At 36.9% G+C, this 13,967-nt stretch overlaps 1 pseudogene; it reads right to left on the bottom strand.

The window, feature by feature from the left end:
* Positions 1 to 11,768: 11,768 nt before the first annotated feature.
* Positions 11,769 to 13,444, bottom strand: LOC102747495 (60 kDa heat shock protein, mitochondrial pseudogene; annotated as a pseudogene).
* Positions 13,445 to 13,967: the final 523 nt, after the last annotated feature.

Here is a 13,967-nt window from a genome sequence, read left to right as displayed (position 1 = left end):
ATGATCCCAGGATCCTGGGATTGAGCCCCACATTGGGCTTCCTGTTCCGTGGGAAGCCTGCTTCTCCCTCTCCCACTCCCCCTGCTTGTGTTCCCTCTCTCTGTCAAATAAATAAATCTTAAAAAAAAAAAAATCAACTGACCGCATAAACTTGAATATATTTCTGGGCCCATTGTTCTGTCATTGACCTAATTACTGACCTTTATCCCAATACGACTCTGTCTTGATTATAAATTTTCTGATTTTGTTGCGTCTTTTCAGGATTGCTTTGGCTATTCAAGGTTATTTGCATTTCCATATAAATTTTAAAATCTAGTTGTTAATTTCTTTTTAAAAACATCTGCTGGGATTAAGATTGAAATGGAGAGAAATACGAAGATCAAGTTAGGGCTATTTAGCATTTTAACAATATTGGATTTTCCAATTAATTGACATGATATATTTCTCCATTTGTTTAGGTCTTTTAAAATTTATCTCAGCATATTTTCTAGTTTTCAGTATAAAGTTCTTGTTTAGCTTTTGTTAAAATTTATCCTAAATATTTTACTTTTATATTTTTTAAAACAACAGAATTCATTTTCTAAAAATTCATTTCCAATTATTTGCTGCTGGTACATAAAAATGTAGTTCATTTTGAGATATTAACCTGTATCTCATGATCTTACTAAATTACCTTTTGATTTCAATATTTTATAGACTCCATAGAATTTTCTAGAATTTATGTCATCTGCAAATAGAGACAGTTTTACTTCTTTCTTTCTAAATATTATGTCATTTATTTATTTGTTCTTCCCTTACTGCAATGGCATCTCTAATACAATGTTGAATAGAAGTGGTAAAGGTGGGCATCATTACCAGTCTTAGGGGGGAAATGTTCAAAATTTCACCATTAAGTATGAAGTTAGCTATAGGTTTTCTCTAATAGATTTGTTTTATCAGGTTGAGGAATACCCTTCTATTTCTGGTTTTCTGTGAATTGTTATTGTGGATAGATGCTGACTATTGTCAAATACTTTATCTGTATCTATTCAGATGATCAAATGGGCTTTCCCTTTTTTTTTTTAAGATTTTATTTATTTATTTGACAGACAGAGACACAGCGAGAGAGGGATCACAAGCAGGGGGAGTGGGAGAAGGAGAAGCAGGCTTCCCACGGAGTGGGGAGCCCAATGCGGGGCTTGATTCCAGGACCCTGGGATCAAGACCTGAGCCGAAGGCAGACGCTTAATGACTGAGCCACCCAGGCGCCCCTGGGCTTTCTCTTTATTTTGTTAATATGTTGAATTACATTGATTGATTTTCTTTAATGTTAAACCAACCTGGTGTTCCTCAGATAGAAATTACTTGGTCATGATACACTATTCTTTTAATATAATGTTGGACCCCATTTGCTAATATTTTATTAAGGAAATATGTATCTATAGTCATGAGGGATACTGGTCTGTAAAATGTTTTGGTAATACCTATGTGAGATTTTGGTATTAGGGTTATATTAGCCTCACAAAATAATCTGGCATGTATTACCTCCTCCTCCATTTTTTGAAAGAGTTTGCATGAGATTGATGTTATTTCTTATATGTTTGATAAAATTCATGAGTGAAACTATCTGGGCCTAGAACTTTGTGTGCCAGAAAATTTTTTTAATGATGAATTCAATTTCTTTATAGTTATAGGATTATTCAAATTTTCTACTTTATCTTATGTCCACTTTGGTAATTAGTATTTGTCAAGAAATTTGAAGACATTTATCCATTTTATCTGGTTTATCAGATATATTTATCAGATACATACAAATGCATAAAATTGTTTCTATCCTTTTATTATCCTTTTAATGTCTATAGGACCTATAGCAGTATCCTTTCTTTCATTTCAGATATTGGTAACTTGTACTTTCTCTTTCTCTTTTTTTTTTTTTTTGGTCTTGATCTGTCTAGTTGCTTTGTCGATCTTTTCAAAAAACCAAATTTTAGCTTTGCTAATTTATTCTATTCTTTGTCAGTTTCTTTTTCATTGATTTCTGCTCTTTTAAGTTTTAAAATATACTACTGAATAGATTTCCAAAAAAGCTATCAATATTCACTCCTAACAACAATCTACAAGAGTGTGCAATTCTCCCTTACTCGCTTCAATTTAGGATATTTATCAACATATAACATTTAAATAATTGGATTGGTTTAAGACTCATGCTTCATTGCTTTGATTTTTTTCCCCCAATTACAGTTGAGATTGAGTGCTGTCACATGTTTATTGGCTATTTATTTTTTCTTTTCTGTGAGCTGTTTATTCATATTATTCCAATTTTTAATTGGGCTGTATTGATTTTTTTTTCTTAGGTTGGTAATTTTTATATACTTCTACATCAATTCATTGCTCTGCATTGTTATTGCATTTTTTAGGTCAATAGCATGCAATTTAATTTTCTTTATAGCATTTTTTATCACACTATAGTTTTTTAATATGGACAATTTTCTTTTTCTATGAGCTTGGGTTTTTTTTTTTTTTAAATTCCACATATAAGTGAGATCATAAAGTATTTGTCTTTCTCTAACTCACTTCACTTAACATAATGCCTTCAAGATCCATCCCTATTGGGGCACCTGGGTGGCTCAGTCGTTAAGCGTCTGCCTTCAGCTCAGGTCATGATCCCAGGGTCCTGTGATTGAGCCCCGCATGAGGCTCCCTGCTCCATGGGGAGTCTGCTGTTCCCTCTCTTGCTGTGTCTCTCTCTGTCAAATAAATAAATAAAATCTTTAAAAAAAAAAAAAGATCCATCCCTATTGTCACAAAAGGTAGAATTTCCTTGTGTTTTTGTGGCTGAGTAATATTCCACTGTGTATGTATATACACAATGTGATATGTATATGTGTGTTCATATATACACAATGGAATATATCACAACTTCTTTAACCATTCATCCATTGATGAACATTTAGGTTGTTTCTATGTCTTGGCTACTGTAAATAATGCTGCTATAAACATGAAGATGAAGATATCTTTTTGACATTGTTTTTATTTCCTTTGATTATGTTCCCAGAAATGGAATTACAAATTTAGAGGGAGCACATTCACACAACACCATCCTCGCTTCTGACAACAATTGTGTTTGGGGGTCTCCAAAGCCACCCTCAGTTACAGTAATTCACCAGAAGGACTCACAGAGTTTACTGAATGCTGTTATACTCATGGTTACAATTTACAACAGGGAAAAGAAATAGATTAAAATCAGCCAAGTAAAGAGATGAATAAGGCAGAGTCCAGGAGGGGTCCAAACATACGGCTTCCATATAATAGTTCTATTTTTAATTTTTTGAGAAATCTTCATACTGTTTTCCATGGTGGAAATCCCAATTTACAATGCACAAGGGTTCCCTTTTCTCCATATCCACACAAGTATTTATTATCTACTATTTTTTTTATGATGGCTATTCTAACAGGTGTGAGGTAACATCTTATTGTGGTTTGAATTTGCATTTCCCTAATGACTAGTGATGTTAAACATCTTTTCATGAACCTATTGGTCTTGAGTATATCTAAATATCTATTCAGGTCCTCTGCTCATTTTTTTAATTGGGTTACTTGTTTTTTTGCTATTCAGTTGTATATTAATCCTATCCTACCTCTTTACAATCCAATTTCCCATGTCGTTTTGTTTTAAGTGTATCTCTTATAAACAGTATCTATCTGGTTTTGATTTTCATGTTAAACTATTAATCTTTAAACAGGTGATTTTAAGCCATTCACAATTGTTTTGATTACTGATATGTTTGGATTCATTTCATCTTATTTTGTGTTTTCACTTTATCATACATTTTTTGTTGTTTCTGTTTCTTTATTCTTTTATTGACCTAATTGCATTTTTTGTTCCATCTTTTCTAATAGTCTGGTAAATATACTCTATTTTTCTAGTTATTATTCTGAGATTGTAACACACACACTTAAACTTGTATTTACCTAATAATTTTTAGATTCATTATCTATATGCTAGCCCTAAGAAGATAAAAACCTTGGCATAGTTTTACTTTCTTAACATCATTCTCATCTTCTGGTTTACTTCTTCTATCAAATTTGTTTATAATCAATCATTATTTAGATCTAATGATAAGTTTTACTAGGGATTTTTACTTACCAATGCTTTTATGTATCCTACTTCTTTCTCGTAGATTCATTTTTTTTCCTTATGTAAGGGTACGGCTTTCAATACTTCTTTCAGGGAAAGTGAGTGCTTGCCTCCCTGAAAATATCATTCCAAACCCCCACTTACTTGTGAGTTTGGCATTCTGTGCTTACAAATTCAAAGAGGTTACTCCATCGTCTTCTTGTGACCCTGGTGGTCTGTAAGAAATCTGATGTCAGTATAATCATTATTCCTTTGTAGGCAACATCGCTGGAAGATTTAGGGTTTGATTTCTCCTTTGGTGCTCTGAAAATTCACCACAATTTGTCTAAATTTGTATGTTAGTATGTGTGTATATTTCAGTAACCCCGCTTTATATTTGGTGGACCCTTTTTATCATATTAAAATCTCATCTTTTTATAGTTTATATAAAGCAGTATTTTCCTTTTAAGCACTTTTTTCTAGAAACCCTATTTATCAGATGAACATTGAAAATTTTGAATATACCTTCCACAGTTTATCTCTTTTTTGATACTTTCTTTTTTTAAAAAATTATTTATTTATTTATTTGAAAGAGAGAGAGCGAGCACTAGAGAGAGAGCAAGCTCCAGTGGGGATCGGGGGAGAGGGAGAAGCAGGATCCCAGGACCCAGGGATCATGACCTGAGGCCAAGGCAAACACTTAACTGACTGAGCCACTCAGGCACCCCCCTTTTTTCATACTTTCAACTCTTAGTCCTTTTATGTTGTGTTCAGGAAGAATTCCTTGATACCATCTTTCAACTCAATTCATTGACTATATTCATTCTGTTATTCTGGCTAGCTACTGATTCTCTTTTTTAAAAAAAACTTCAACAATTGATATATTTCATTTCTAAGATTCCACTTGTTTCTGTTTTATGGGTGTAACAACCTTTAAAAATTTACTCTGTTTTCTCTCTTAACTCCATTTCCTTGGATATGCATTTCTTAATTGGTTGAACTTTTAGGATATCGTTCTTTCTTTGATCCTCTCTCACTTGCCTTTTACATTTTGGGGATTTCTCACAGTTTCTGATTCACCAAGAATGTTCCTTGTTTTTACCAAGTGTAGTTATGGATTTATTAGTCTTTATTTCCATTTTCTTTCTTACTTAATTAGTTGGGGGCAGGAAGCAGAACGTAGAACAGAAGCTCAGTCCACAGCCATGCTGAGCAGTTTGGATTTATGCTGCTAACAATCCAGTGTCAGTTGACCTTCCCAGCTCCTCTCTCATCTCATCATTCAATGTCTGCCCTGAAACGATGGGAAAGCATAGGAGTTTCCTCATTTTTCCATGTATCTGCAGGCCCTCGTGTCTTTACAGTTCAATACCCTCATTATTAAAATCTCTTCCCTCCCATGTGCTAATTTCCTACTCATCTTTGAAGACCTAGAACAGACATAATCTCCTCAGTGATGCGTTCATGGACTTCCCCATCAAGGCAGTGAGCCCTTGCTCTCTCTAGTTAATATCTCTATCAGGACACTTAGTTCACTGCTACAAGGTCCAATTGTAAAATTTATTGATGCACTTTTTTTTTCCCTTGCTAATCTTTGTCTTAGAGCAGGGATTGGCAATTTTTCTGTAAAAAGCCAGATGGTAAATATTTTAGGCTTTACTAACCATACTGTGTATGCTGTTAACTATTCAACTCCGGCATTGATAATGCAGCCACAGATAATACATAAGTAAAAGAGTATTCTCATTCACCCCAATAAATGTTTATTTCTAATAAACATGTGTGTTCCAATAAAACTATTTACAAAAGTAGGCAGTAGGCTGGATTTGGCTTATGAGCCATAATCAGCTGACCCCTGTCCTAGGGGCCATGCATTATCCACATTGTGGGGAAGCGATTAGAAATGATTAGCAGATTCTGCCAGTGACTCACTCACATCCCCTTACTCTTCACTTTTAGTACTTGCTGCTAATTTCAAATGGCCAACCTGGGCATTTCTGTGCCTGGGGCTTGCTCACACCTAGAGTCCACTTTGTTATCAATGTGTGAGACCGGCAGTGCCAGGGAATTAATGCCCCCTAGAAGCAGGTTTCAGCCAGTGTGTATCACTCACCTCTTGAATGCATTAACTCTGAGTTGCATGTTTACAGGAGTTAGAACCAACTGCAAACTTAGAGGGAGCACATTCACACAACACCATTCTCGCTTCTGACAACAATTGCGTTTGGGGGTCCCCACAGCCACCCTCAGTTACAATAATTCACCAGAAGGACTCACAGAGTTTACTGAATGCTGTTATACTCATGGTTACAATTTACAACAGAGAAAAGAAACATTAAAATCAGCCAAGTAAAGAGATGCATAGGGCAGAGTCCAGGAGGGGTCCAAACATCCAGCTTCCAGTTGTCCCCTCTCAGTGGAGCCATGGAAAGTATTAACTTCTCCCAACTAAAATATGCGATGATACACATGGAATATTGTCAACCAGGGAGATCCACAGAGCCTCGGTGTCCAGAGTTTCTACTGCGACATACTGCCCATATGGCTGACCTTTAGTCACCAGTCCTCCTAGAGGCCACCATGTGGCCCAAAGACCCCACCATAAATTACATTGTTACACTCTTTGGTGGTCAAACCTGCCGGGCAAAAAAGGACACTCCTTCAGGCAGGACATTCCAGCGGCCTAGAGATCACCTCTCACTAGCCAAGGGCAAAGGCCAGGACCTCTCTTCGGGTAATGTTAACTCTTCATGACACAGTATTCTACACCGGTTCTTTGAGTTCCCAGAGCAGCTTACCTCCAGGTGCCCAGGGTAGTAACTTCTTGAGTCTATTCTCTTTATTGCCTTCCTTCATTTCACAGCACATGTACCTTCTTCACTCCCATGTTGGTGTTTCCTGGGATCATTCCCCAAATAAAGTAAACACACTTGAATCATTACCTCATAGTCTTCTTATGGGGAACTACATAGGGGCAAAATGTTACAAAGAAACCACAAAAAGATCAAGAATCAAATTTTGTTCCAAGACAATGATCTGGACTGGCTATTGCCTGAGAGACTAATTTTTCCCCCTGCTTTGGTTCTTATTTATATTATTATTCTCTTTGTCCTGAGGTTTAATGATCATAGGGTTCTCTGCTAGTACAGGCAGGATACTTCTGTCAGCCATTAAGACTTAGATGAAATCCGGCGCCTGGGTGGCTCAGTTGGTTAAGCGACTGCCTTCGGCTCAGGTCATGATCCTGGAGTCCCGGGATCGAGTCTCACATCGGGCTCCCTGCTCAGCAGGGAGTCTGCTTCTCCCTCTGACCCTCCTCCCTCTCATGCTCTCTGTCTCTCATTCTCTCTCTCGCAAATAAATAAAATCTTAAAAAAAAAGATTTAAAAAAAGACTTAGATGAAATCATAAAGGGGGATAAGAGATCCAAGCAGAAAAAGAAAGGAAAAAGTCTACCCATCTCAGGTTCCAAGAGTTTGTGGGAAGAAAAGGGTAAGAGCAAAACAGATGAGTGAGACAAGCAGGCGCCATCACACACAGAGCCACAGACTATGTAAGTGAAGGTTAGCACCAGAGGAGAGCCACAACCCACTCCCTGTTTTACGGTTAGGCTTGTAAATCAGTGGTTCTGAAATCTGTGCATCAAAATCAGAACCACTTGGGTAGAAGAATCAGACTGGTGAATCTGTTGCCTCTGCGAGTGGGGTCTCAGAATTTGTGTATCTCTCAATAGCCGCTTGGCTGATTCTAGTGTAGCCTGTTACAGTTTGAAAATCCATGGATGGATGACCTGTGAACTCCCACACCACACTACCTCACCTCAGCTGACTAAAATTCTGAATTTAAGTGATATTTGTTGTTATTCTTCACAGTGTGTTTCCTGGAAAAGAGGTCCCATTGTCACATCCGTGTTGATCCCATTGAAGGCTCTGGGTCCTATTGTCTTCCTTTGCTTAGGAAAATACTTTTCATTCAAGTAGGAAATGGATTGTGAACATTTGTAAAGAATGCTGACATCCTCCCACCCTTCCTACTCTTCCTTCCACCTGCACATCCTCAGGGCTGAAAGGAAGAAGAGGAGCCATTGTGTGTCTAAATGGGCTCCCATTTGTACAGTCACAAAACTGTGAGCTTAAGCCTGAGTTTTCACATCAAGCAAATTAGGGGTAATTTTTTCTTTATAAAAATTATTCTTTGTTGTACAAAAGGATTCAATGCAGGTTTTCTTTTAACATCCAAGTTCTTTAGTGCATTTCAAATATAATTCAGTTTCCAACAATTCAGTTGACTTTTTTTTTTTTTAGGAATACATCGATTATGTAAAACCAGGTATGCCAGAAAGTTCCTCATTATTGGTTTTTATGTCTTTGAAGTTTGAGAATGAAATTCTATAAATTCATAGTAGACATTGGAGGACCTGGTTATGGTTTCTAGAAATGGAATCTCCCACTGAGTTGTTCAGATGAAAAAAGCTAAGAAAAAAAAAAATCACAAGCTACTCTGAGACCCTATAATCTACACTCATTCTCTACTTTTGATAATGTCATTTTTTAGCTGATAGCATCATTAAAATTTTACAAGACAATAACTATGACTGGTATTTCAACCTGAATTTCTGGAGTTATCATACTTCCTAAAGGTTTTTAGGTGAGAAATTCTTTAGTTCTCATCTAACAACCCAGGGAACCAGGGTATTGAAGATTGAAAGGCCCAGGCTGACAGACTTCTCTGTAGACTATGGAACACTTAGCACAGGCTTAAGCTCATTAGTTGGTGCTCAATAAATATTTGTTAAATGAAGAATCTGAGTCTTTTATCTGGCCATATTTGTAGACTTTTCACTTCATTGTGCAGCTTCTCATCAGGGACTAATTAAAACAACCTGCTTGTGAGGTACTAACTACACAGCAGGTTGGAAGGTTTGCCTTTTGTTTGTATATTTTGTGTATAAAAATTCAACCCACACACATAACTTCTCGATGTGTTTAGAGTGCTCAGTCAAGTTAAATGTTTTGCCGGGAGTGAGTAGTGGTCAGGGCGTGACTTTTTCATATGGACAGACAGCATGTGACCTATGCAGTCATGCTCAGAAGGGCCTCGTACTTGGCTTGATGTTGTGTTTCATCTGCCTTGAAATTCTTAATAATTTTTGAGAAAGAGGGCTTGCATTTTCATTTTGCATTGAGGCCTAAATATGTAGCCATTCCTGTGGACAGAGAACAATCATAAGAAAAAATAGATCTCTAAAACGTTAAGCCTTTTGATATGAGTGATACTTAAATTGGTAAGATTTTCAAATGTCATATAAAGAATATCTTTGTTTCAAAATATGATAAAATACTCTCTGTGGTAAGAGGGAAGAGTGAATATTTGTCAGGCAACACAACATTCCAGGACCTTTTATCTTCTCATTTTAAATGTGAAAAAACCCTTAGGGTCCTCTAGCCAATTGGATTCTATTACAGAGAGAGGTGGCTTAACAAGCCCATGCCCACACAGTTGGTTACAGGTAGACCCCAGGACTCCTGGGTCCTAATGCTGCTCATACTACATCATGGTCTCAGTATTAGAAAGTAGTAGGTCAAAAAATATGGTATCTGCCTTTTTGACAGTCTAGACATAAACATTTAAAATTCTTTTCAGTAGTTGCATTTTATCTTTGCAATGATATAGCCATAATAATAGTAAAATCCAAAAAAAGTCTCAAGAGAGCCAAGAAAAACTTGAAGGAAAAATAAGAGGTCAGGTAATTTTTCCTTGATCCATACATTTGTCTTTGAAGAGGCAAGTCAATGGGCCTGGCAAGGTGACTCATTGCCAAGTTCAGTATTGTCTTCAGTGATCACCTAAGTGGGGAGATGAGGAGAAGATACTTCCCAAACCAGAAGCATTGATATGCTTGGCTATGTTCATTCCTATCATCATATGGTGGAAGAAAATACCTTCTAATTGATGCAGCAGGAAATCTTAGTGAAGCAGATTAAGGTCACCAAAAGTAAATCAAAACAAAATTGGAGTGGGGATGGGAGTGAGGGAGGGACTCTTGACAGTAAACTATTGCAAGTTATATGAAAACACCTTCATATTACAGGGTAAATATTTCTGAAAAATCAAACCATAAGTTATTTTTTCATAATTTATTATAGTAAAATATTCGTAACATAAAATTTACCATTTTATGAACCATACAGACCCATATCCGTTTCCAGAATTTTTTCATCTCAAACAGAAACTTACTTTTTTTTGTTTTTTACAATTGCAACTAGATATTTTTTTTAATTTAGTTTATTGAAGCATAACTGACATATAATGATACATTGGTTTTAGGTGTACAACATATTCATTCAACAACTCTGCAGACTATGCTATGGTCACCACAAGTGTAGCTACCATCTGTCACCATACAAGGTTATTACAATATCATTGGCTATATTCCCTATGCTGTATCTTTCATCCCTATGACTCATTCATTCTGTAACTGGAAGCCTGTGTCTCCCACTCCCCTTCACCCATTTTGCCCATTCCCCCAACCCCCTTCTTTCTGGTAATCATCAGTTTGTTCTGTATTTATGAGTTTGTTTCTGCTTTATTTGTTTATTTTTCCATTTGCTTTGTTTTTTAGATTCCACATATAAGTGAATCATATAGCATTTGTCTTTCTCTGTTTGATTTATTTCACTTAGCATAATACTCTCTAGGTCCATCCATGTTGTCGCAAATGGCAAGATTGCATCCTTTTTATGGCTGAGGAACATTCCATTGTGGGTGGAATATTATGTGTGGAATATAACATGGAATATTGTCATATCTTCCCTTTTTAAAAAGATTTTATTTATTTGAGAGAGAGAGAATGAGCAAGGGGAAGAGCAAAGCGAGAGGGAGAAGCAGACTCCCTTCTGAGCAGGGAGCCCGTTGTGGGGCTCCATCCCAGGACCCTGGAATCATGACCTGAGCCAAAGGCAGATGCTTAACTGACTGAGCCACTCAGGCACCCTTGTCATATCTTCTTTACCCATTCACTTATTGACAGATACTTAGGTTGCTTCCATAGCTTGGCTATTGTAAATAATGCTGCAATAAACATGGGGGTGCATATATCTTTTTAATTAGTGCTTTTGTTTTGTTTGGGTAAATACCCAGTAGTGGAATTACTGGGCTGTATGGTACTTCTTTCTTTCTTTTTTTTTTTTTTTTAACTTTAAACAAATTTTTGTTACACAAAGGTTGTCACATACTTGGATATTTCTGTTTTCCCCCCTCTACTTTGTACACAATTATTCTTACTCTCCACAGAATGGCTGCTTCTGAGCTTCTCATCTGGTGACGGCAAGCACTAAAATCCTGATTTTAACAGAATAGTAGTAAAAATGCCTCAGTGATTTAAGTTGAAAGCAGTACATTGGTACATGGTTCTTGTACTCAGTTACCAGGAATGTAGAAATATCTTTTTATTCAAAAGTACAAAATAAGTTATCTGCAAGCATGGACAATGACAGCAGCAAACCATTATATGTTGCCAACTGTAACTGATGGTTACAATGATTTTCTTAAACATCAGCCAGCCTTTTCTTGTCATTTCCTTCAACTGACTTCTCAGAAATTATTGTTGAGGACCTCTGCTTTGAGCTTCCTCTCACAGTTCATTGGTAATGGTTCAGCACTACTCTAGGAATTAGAACATGCCACCTTCCATTCCACCTATTCTGCCCATTCCAGGGCCCTTCTCTTCTTTGGGAATTCTGGTGACTACAACTTCTGCTATAGTTAATAGAAAAGCCACTCCAGCAACATCCAAGAAAGCAGTTCTTGCATCCTTAGTTGGATCAATGATTCCTTCTTCCATTATATTCACAAAAGCTTCAAGCATAGCATCATAACCAACTTCTGAGGAAGTTTGCATAATTTTCTCAACTATCTGTGATCCTTCAACAGCCTGCATTCTTAGCAATGGTCAGGTATTTTGAGTGTTCATCTAGTAATTTCTATACCAAGTTTTTGATCTTTAGCTGGAGTTACTGAGTCCAAGGCTGGAATGCACACTGGGGCAGGGCACAACCGCTTCCCAGAACAATGCCTTTTTCAGTAGCAGCTCATGTAGCTTTGAGGGCATCTGTAACTCTCTTTCTTTTCATTCACATCAACACCACTTGTCCCAACAACCTTCAGCACAGCTACTCCATCTGAGAGTTTTGCCAGATGTTCATTCAGTTTTTCCTTTTCATATTCACTAGTTGTGACATCTAACTTCTCTGTGATTTCTTGAATACATTTTTCAATTTGAGCCTTGTCATCTTTTCCTTTCAAGAGCATGGCATCATCTCTGCTCACAAAGACCTCTCCAACTTTTCCTAAGTCATGAAGCTGAACGTCTGAAGATTTAGTCAATCCTTCTCCAAACACTGCATCACCAGTAGCAATAACCATGTCTTTAAGCTGGTTCTTTCTATTGTTGCCAAAACCTGGAGCTTTGACTGCTACAGTCTGAAGACCAATTTTTAACCTACTCAAAACCAATGTACTTAGAGCTTCTCCATCAACATCGTTAGCAGTTATGAGTAAGGGCTTACACTGAGCATAGGCAATTTCAAGAGCAGGTATAAATAGGACACTAGAAATTTTCTTTTCACTCAGAAGAACATAAGTATCTTGGAGTTCACATTTCTGACCTTTTGATGTATTAATAAAGTATGGAGAAATATAAACTCAATCAAACATCATGTTTTTAATAATTTTTAATTCATCATTTCATGTTTTTCTATCCTTTACTGTGATGACGCCCTCTCTTCCAACCATTTTCATTACTTCAGAAATGATGTTGCCAATTTGTTTGTTTCCATTTGCAGAAATAGTAGCAACCTGAGCAATTTCTTCAGGGGTTGTCACAGTTTTAGACTACTTCTTAGGTTCACCAATTGCAGCATCAACAGCTACCACAGGACTAGCACCTTTGAGAATCTTCTTGAAGCCTTCCTTGGCAATAGAGCGTCCTAGTACAGTAGCAGTAGTAATGCCATCCCCAGCCTCTTCATTTGTATTATTGGCAACATCTTGAACAAGTTTAGCACCAATATTTTTATATTTATCTTTTAAGTCAGTGAACTTTGCAATGGTCACACCATTTTTTGTTACTTTGGGACTTTCTCAATTCTGTTTAATTATCACTGTTCTTCCCTTTGGCCCCATAGTACAGCTACAGCTGGCTAAAAGGCTAAAGGTCTGCACTTTGGCTAAAAGGTCTGCAATTTGATGCATTAAGGCTCAAATTTTGGCATGAGCCCAAGTGAGATACGGAGTCAGTGCCCTGGACACTGGCCTAATTTGGCAAAAGACTGTGGGTAATCAAAGCATTTCTGTGGGGCAGCAGCAGGGTGTGCTGGTGGTGAGACAGGCAATAGGAGGTGAGTGAGGGATAGAATGCATGGTATATACAGCCAGAATTATATGGTATTTTTATTTTTAATTATTTGAGGTACTCCCATATTGTTTTACACAGTGACTGCACCAATTTACGTTCCCACCAATAGTGCATGAGGATACCTTTCTCTCCACATCCTCACCAACACTTGTTATTTCTTTTGGATACTAGTCATACTGACAGGTGTAAAGTGATACCTCATTGCAGTTTTGATTTGCATTTCCCTAATGATTAGTGATGTTGAGCATCTTTTCATATGTCTGTTGGCCATCTATATGACTTCTTTGGGAAAGTGTCCATTCAGGTCCTCTGTTCATTTTTAGTCAGATTATTTGTGGGTTTTTTGGTGTTGAGTTACATAACTTCTTTATATATTTTGGATATTAACTCCTTATCAGATATATCACTTGCAAATATCTTTTCCATTCTGTAGGTTGCTTTTTTGTTTCATTGATG

This window comes from Leptonychotes weddellii, chromosome 1 (assembly GCF_054177405.1).
Source record: "Leptonychotes weddellii isolate Sample4059 chromosome 1, ASM5417740v2, whole genome shotgun sequence".
Classification (NCBI taxonomy): Eukaryota; Metazoa; Chordata; class Mammalia; order Carnivora; family Phocidae; genus Leptonychotes; species Leptonychotes weddellii.
This window is presented reverse-complemented; position numbering and strand designations above follow the sequence as displayed.